Source organism: Oryzias melastigma, linkage group LG12 (genome assembly GCF_002922805.2).
Source record: "Oryzias melastigma strain HK-1 linkage group LG12, ASM292280v2, whole genome shotgun sequence".
NCBI classification, from domain to species: Eukaryota; Metazoa; Chordata; class Actinopteri; order Beloniformes; family Adrianichthyidae; genus Oryzias; species Oryzias melastigma.
In genome coordinates this window covers 22,380,581-22,388,282 of record NC_050523.1, presented here as the reverse complement: position 1 = coordinate 22,388,282, position 7,702 = coordinate 22,380,581, and the positions used below count along the sequence as shown (strand labels likewise).

Sequence of the window (7,702 nt, the reverse complement as noted above, 5' to 3'; positions counted from 1 at the left end):
TGTGTTGGAAGATTAGCCGTTTTTCTCACATTCATGTGTTTTTCCTAGGCAGACAGTCAATTTTCCAAACATTTAGACACAACAAACACAGCGTTTTTCTGAGTGTGTGTTTTTCTCTGAAGGAAATAACCAATTGGTGCAATTGGCACTAAAATAGGAATAAAAACCACAGTTTTGATATTAAAAAAGCAGGTTTTTGTCGATATTCCATGTTTCTTTCTCATGAGGTCGTTTGCCAAACCACTTTAAGCATCTGATCCGGCCCATCTGTCAAGCTTTAGAACCCTTTGTGGCTCATGAGTCAAAAAGTTTGCCCATCCCTGTTTTAGGCAGATTACTAGACTCATCTAAGCCATTGACCATCCATATAGTGGTTTCTCGCTATTATGCAATTTGCTTTTTTTTTTTACAGCGCATTGTGTTATGCATCCTGATTAATATTGGACCAATGTCAATCAATCTCTTCTGTGCCCTGTCTGTTGCACAGAAAGCGTTGAGTTTGTCAAATCTAGATCCTTTTCAGTCTTTAAACAAGAGAAAAAGTGTAAAAATGTTAATGTAGGCTTATGTCTGAGGAAGTGTATACAGTCTGTATTGAAGGGGTTACAGGCTTAATTTATATATATATTAATTGTAAAAAATAAAGTTGACAACTTTGCTGATTTTCCCTGTAAAGGATTACTTTTAGAATGTAACTTTTGAGTTAAATTTAAGACCACTTTAACACAAAATTAAGATAACGTCATATTTCTGTTACGGAAGGTAGTCCAACAGCACAAGAGCAGGATTTACCTCTATGATGTTAAATATTGCCTGATTTTCATGGTAAAGATTTGCTGTACTTTTCACTTTGGTTGAATGAACCTGACTTGTTTCAGCAGTTACTCTGACATGTATGACAATTTTTCAACAACTGTCACATATTAGCAGACAAATGTTTATACATTTTTAATGAAAGGTAATGCATTATCTGCATAAAGACTTGTTTTATGCATTCTCTTTATTTCTCTCTCTGGCCTCACGCTGTCTTATGGTTGCAGCCATTCACTTTTAATAAATCAAGAATCGAGCGAGTGGTTAGTGGGAAAGTGTGATTGCTCTTTCTAGAACCAAACTGTTGGGAGTGTGTTTGAGCGGTGACATAATATTTTAATCCACTTCCTAGAATCTTTTGAAGCAAAAGGGAAATGCCTCTGAAACAGCCAGCAAGCACTGACCTGCGCTCACAGACAGACTTAAAATCCACCACCCGTCTACTGCTGCGCCTGCCGCGCTTCTGTGATCACTCAGACAGAAAGTTGGAAGCAACAGAGTGTCAGGAGCATTTTTTCATGGTTTCAGGCACCGTACGGACAGGAGCAACCGGCTGCTGCAGCTCCCCTGCAGCTAACAGAGACCTCACTGATAGGCATGTAGGAATCCAGAAGAAACGGGGGCAGGGGTTATTAACTAAATACTGTTTGGCTATTGGATAATCTATCGATTATTTTTCAATTAGTCAGGATTATTTTCGAAAAGAATCAAGCTATCATCCAACCTCACTGGTTTTAACAATACAGCAGAAAGAAGCTGTGTTTTTTCAATCAATCTCAGAAAAAAAAAACTTGATCCAACTGTCTAACATTTTACAGTTTCTTTTAACCCTTAAAATCTAAATTGTCATCAGAAAAACCTAAATAGCACTGGCTGAATCAGTTAATTCTGAGGTGGAGAAAAGTGGCTTTTATGCCAAGTACGTACACACCTGACATTTTTCATGCAATAGAAGCTTTAGTGACTTAGATTAGATGCTACTCAATAATCTGATTTTTTTGATTTTCCAATACTTTCTGACTTTCAACTGTGTGAATGGAGTTCATAACATTTAACTTTCAAATTCTGAAAGTCTGCATTGGCATGTCAACCATTACTTTAAGCATGAGTCACACTCATGAAGAAACAAACACAGGAATTCAACCTCATCTGTTCTTCTCAGTTATCAACAAAGACATTCTGTACCGTAATGTTCTGTTTTTTATCCCACAAGTTGCTCAACCTTCCAATTTGGTTAAAGACATTTATGGACAAAAACAAAACAATTACTGGCAAACAAAAAAGCAGAAGCTTTGGATAATGAGACAGATCTTTTGAGGTCTGTGTTTTTTCCTCATACATACCTGTTTTGCCATTTAAACATGATCAACAACTACAGGCGCAGCTGTACTTCCCAGAACTGAAGTTTTCAGCAGTCAAATGGAAACAGCAAATCAAAACACACCAGGTGAGATGTTAGAACTTTAGAATACAACAATCGTCAATTGAGACTTCATTTTTAAGTAGTCTGCTCACCTGCCTGTTCCGACATGTAAAAAACATTGATTTCAGTCAACTGCTTTTAGTTTATATTTTACAACTATTTTCTAAATCCTTTCAGAGTGGAAGGTCCGGGCTTGAACATTTCAGGAAGCCAGTATCTCTTTGGTCCAGAAACAAACCTGCATCACTAGTTTGTCCCGCTGACGTGAAGCATTGGGTCAGGTCACAGGAAGGTTCCGAAAGTTCATTGCTGAACCACTAATACTGAATCTCCAGAGTTTTTATAAACTCAGGAGATAGTCTGCGCCTTTCCCGCCCGCGCGCGTGCCGTGTTTTCGCACCGCAGGCCGCGAGCGTGAGTCCACGGCGGACGCTGCGGCCTGAAGCGGTTCCAGGTGCGGCGACACACGGCGAACCAACCGTCCGTGTTATTCAGTCTGAGGCGGTTCGGTTCTGTGACACGGACACAAGCGTCCGCTTCGAGGCTGGGTGGTGTTTCAACATGGCAGACAGCGCGGAGGTAACGACATTCGTGCCAGCAGAGCAAAGCCGAGCCGGGCCGGGCCGGGCCTTTCTTACCTGCTCAAGGTGTTTGTGATCGCGGTGTTCTGAGGCCGCGGCGCGGTTCTCCTCCGCGGAGAGCTGGATGTTTGAAAAGGCGAATAAAGACGCTCCTCAGCCGAGCTCAGCCTTGGTGAAGGCCATGTAACGTTATTTCCTGGTTCTGGCAGGTATGTGGGCGTGACTTGTGAGTGCAGGTGTGGTGCCGCGTCACTAGTTTCATGCTCACTCTAGGTGCGGCATGGAGTTTCATGTGAGTGGGTTTTTGCTTGTGACGGACGGTGGAACACTATGACCATGAAACCCAAACAGAATGCATAAATGAGATCATCACTCTCTACAGATCCAGAATTGATTTAGTATTTTGGTTTGACCCCGGAGGCTTGAGTCACAAAGGAGCATTTTTTAATTTCGATTTTCCAATTGTCAAATCCACATCTCACTCTACAAGTCAACTCTTTTATAGTTTGGGATCAAATAATTTTCTGTCTTCATACCTTGACAGTGGACTGTTTTAAAAAAAATACAGCTGGAATTCTGTAAGATATTTAATGGAAAAACTAGCCACATCTTTGTATAAATTTTAAAAATATGTTATTTTTAGTTTTTTTTTTGTTTGTTTTGTTTTAGAGCAGGCATGTCCAAATGTATCAAAAACTTTCGCCACCCCACAAGCTCCTTTTATAAAATCAATATGTGACCCTAGTATTTCTAAAAACTGTGTACAATTTCTTGATTGTGGTCCTATTTAAAATGGTCTATATCATGCTGTTCTTATCCCTGTCAGAGTAAGCTATATCCATAAATATGTTTGTATTTTTTCTCTGGCATTCTAAACAGCAAATTATTTAGAAGTTATTTTTGTGAACTCTTTTCCTACCAGGATGTAAGACGACTTGATCTCTGAGGCTCCGCCTTCTACTCCTTGTGGGTGCCATGACATCATTGAGTCACCCTCGGCAACGTGTCTGCATTTCGCCCACCAGAACCAACACATTCTTACTCTCAACTCGCCACATGTTGATGTTAGGAAAAAGACATTGTCATTCTTTGGTGAGACGTTCCTTTGGAGGTAGATAGGGGGCGCACATTTCAAGACTGACTATCAAAGGCACCAATGTGCCTGGCAGCTACTTGAATTATTTAATTTTTATTCGGTTGTGCTTATTCACTTGTAATTTATTTTCTTGTGGTGCACTGCACTCCAAAGTCAGAAGCCACGCCGCTTGATGGATTATTGGAGTATTATGGTTACTGTTGCTGTCAGCATAGTTTTGTGGAGTAAAGTACTGTGCTTCAACTGATAACACCTTGGATGGCACCTCTATCCCCAGTTCCTGAGTGTGTGTGTGAATGTGAAAGTGTGATTTGTTTGGTGCACTCGAAGAAAATGAAAAAGTACTTTATAGATTATACCATTTTAGTTGTATGTTTTTTAAATCTATATTTAAACAAAATGGCATACACTTGTATAGCGCTTTTCTACCTTCCACTGCCGAACACTGGCACCAACCTTTTACCACAGGCAATGTGGGGTTCAGTGTCTTACCCAAGGAGACTTCAACACATGAGCGGACAAGGCGGGAAATTAACCTGCAATCTTCCAATCAGAGGTCGATCGCCCTACCTCTTCGCCATGGGCACCCTGTTTTCAGGGTTTGTACATGTTTAATGCTGACATTCTTATGTTACAAACACTAATAATCCTTTAAAAACCCAACAAAAAAACAATATTAATACAAGATTTTTATTTTCAATTTGTAAATGATCTTGAGTGAATAATGCAAATTTACACTCAAAAACATGTTTTCAAATTTTCCTCAACCATTTGGTTGAGCAAGCAGTTAAAGGGAAAATGAACCCAAGCCGCTCACGCTGTGATGCAACCCCAGGCATCAGGTATCAAGAGCTTCCACCTGCAGGAGCTCTCAGAGGAGCTGTCGGAGGTCACTGGGGTGTCAGAGCCCCGGGGGGTCGACCAAACCATGTGCAGCTCAACGCCAGCTCAAACAAAGGTGTGGATCCCAGAGGTCAGGAATTTACCCGGCTCCTTGGAAGAAGAGATGAAGGAAAAGATAACAGAGTATACATTCTTGGGAGTTCACAGGAAGCTAAACTGGAGCAGGAACTCTGTGCAGGAAAGGCAGCAGTCTCCTCCTTTTCCTGTGAAGTTTCCAGTCCTTCAGTGTTTGTGCGGAGTGTTTGTGGTCTACTGCCGCTGAAGCTTGAGATGCTCAAGACAGAGGGGGTAAACATAAGGCAAGTTCTGTCCTGGGGGGTGAAGCTGGATGATCTGTAGGCAACCTGCATCTCAGGAAAAAGCTCCCGCCCTACAATTATTTACTGTAATTATGTGTAATGACTTATTGCTGATGTGAAAGATACAGATTCCATTTTTGGCCTTTTCATTCTCGTTAATTTAAAACATTTGTTATAACGTCAACAAATGTTTTTTTTTTTTACGAATTAGTATGTAAAGATGAATTCAGGGTTGTTTCCTGTCACATCCCTACACCTCCTAGATTGACATTTTTTGCTCCTGCTGCTTAAAGTTCAGATCTAAAGATTACTGGTGTGACTTGTTCAGCATGTTTTAGAACATATAGTTTGTTTAGTAAATTCACCTTTTTTTATTACTACTCCAAATAAAAGCCCTGAAAGCTATAATTAGTAGCTTCTATGATGACGTTTGGTGAACAAAGAGAACACACATCCATTAGTGATGTGCCTGACCTCACAATACACTTGGGTTTATTCAAGTGGAAGTTCCTTAGGGCCTCTGTTCTCATCTTTGTTGTGTTTACATCTTATACACCTATTATTATGGACCAAACCATGTTCTCTTAGTAGAAATGTGACCTCCCTGAACCTTTGGAGAAACTCATCAAACTCTGTGTGACAGAGCTCAAGTTCGATTAAAATATATTAGTTTGATGACTGTAATTATCCCACAATAGCTCCAGTGTTCACGATCTTTGAGCTACTGTAAATCTTCAACATTTTATGCAAATAATGTAATCACAGCAGGTCCTGAAGCTGAAAATAGCAGCCTTGTGTTGTTATGTGGCGCTCTACAGGAGTAAAGTGTTAACACAATTAACTCAAACTAACTGATTCTGATAGAGACACAAATTAAAGGACCATTTGTTATTTTGCTGCTGACTGCACAATTCTGCGGTTAAAGGGTTAGGATAAAAAAAAAACATCTAAAGTGGTTCTTCTATAGCTCAGAGATTACGTTTTACCTAATAACGAGTAATCACATTTATTCAAAATGGGACTTCATCTTTCTTTAAACCTAATTTAACTAAAATAGCAATTAGAATTTTACATTACTGCTGGAATTGCACCATTTACTCGACACTTCCCTAGGGATTTTCATCATGTTCTCACCTTTCTATTAACCAGTTTGACCCAGAAAGTACCAAATGTTGCAACTTTTAAAAGAATTGCGTATTGTTCACACTCTTACCCCGGGGTCACACTGCTAGCGTTACAGCTCCAATGCGAGCGCCGCAGTCTTTACGTAACTTTAAAAGTGCAAGAGGAAATCCCACTGCAGGTGTTCACGTCCTGTGTCTGCAGTCAGGCCTCTGCAAATCTGTTTCGTTTGGTTCAAATTTTCGCCAGACTACATAGCTGAACCGTAGCAAACAAAGGGGGGATTAGCGTGAACATATGTGAGTTTGGAGTTTTGCGAGGTCGGCAGAAGAGCCTGTGGCTGCAGCCGTCCAGTAGCTAATATAAGCCATCGGGTGTAGCTAGACCGCTCCCGCATTGCACCTGAACTGTAACGCTAGCCGTGTTAGCCCGGGGTAAGGCACACTTTAAGGCAGGTGTCTCAAACTGGCGGCCCGCTGGCCATTTGAAGCCCCTAAGTTCATATTTTGCCCCCGCCTTAATTTGAAAGTTCAATGTCTGCTAAGAAATATCTTCTGCATGTCCACACTTCTTCGATCATAGCTTTGTATTTGCTTTGTGATGTTTCCGCTTGTTTTATGCTTTAGACTTTGCATTTGCTATTGTCGTTGGATCTGGTCCTCAGAAAAGCCCTTAGCAACAGTTGCTAGTGTCGTTAGCTCCTATCGTTTCACGGGACACACAGAAGATATTGCTTGGTAGTGAGTAGACATGAACAAATGTTTAATAAACTTGTTCAGTAGACATAGACAATGGACCAAAGATATAGACAGTGAATGCAAAAACTTATTTTTGGCACAAATGGAACCCCAAACGGCCCAGCCTCAGCCAGACTCTGCCTTCAATGGCCCCAAGGTAAATTGAGTTTAAGACCCTGCTTTAAAGCCTTATTCTTTTTAATATATGACAGTGTGCCTTTTATATATGTTCTGTATAATTTCTGGTTGAGCTTACTGATGTTGAAAAAAAATTTGAGAGGTATGGTGCTCTGTCATAAAGTCTGTCTGTTTTTTTTTGTGAGTTGCAAACAATGTTTGGATGTTTTTACCCAGATAACGTTTGGAAGTGTCTTTTTGCATGTTTCTAACAAAATTGGGAGTTATCATAGAACAGTATGTTTTGTTTTAGAGATATCAGTCTGTTATTTTACGTGTTTCAAACCAGGTTGGGAGGTATTGTAAATACACTGATGTAGCGAACACTTCTTACATGGGTTAAAGTATCATAAACAAGTTCAAGAGTTACTGTGAAGATAGTTAATAAAGTCTGATTGACTGACAGATTTATCTCTAACTCTTTTGTCTCGCTTAATTCGCCTCACAATCCCTAGCCCTTTATTTATTACACAAGTTCAAAAGTAGACCATTCCTTGATGGTGTGCTTTATAATCTGGTGCAGCTACAGTTCAGAAAATACTGTTCTATAG

General features: G+C 40.2%; 1 protein-coding gene across 2 annotated transcripts in view; it reads right to left on the bottom strand.

Annotated features, from left to right (window-relative positions):
- tjp2a (tight junction protein 2a (zona occludens 2)) overlaps nt 1–3,033 on the bottom strand; it is a 49,695-nt gene extending 46,662 nt beyond the window's left edge. For both annotated transcript variants that reach the window (XM_036214650.1, XM_024298787.2), the window contains exon 1: nt 2,875–3,033. The gene's annotated coding sequence lies outside the window, so the exon portion shown is untranslated. The remainder of the gene's footprint in view (nt 1–2,874) is intronic.
- Between the last annotated feature and the right edge of the window lie 4,669 nt (nt 3,034–7,702).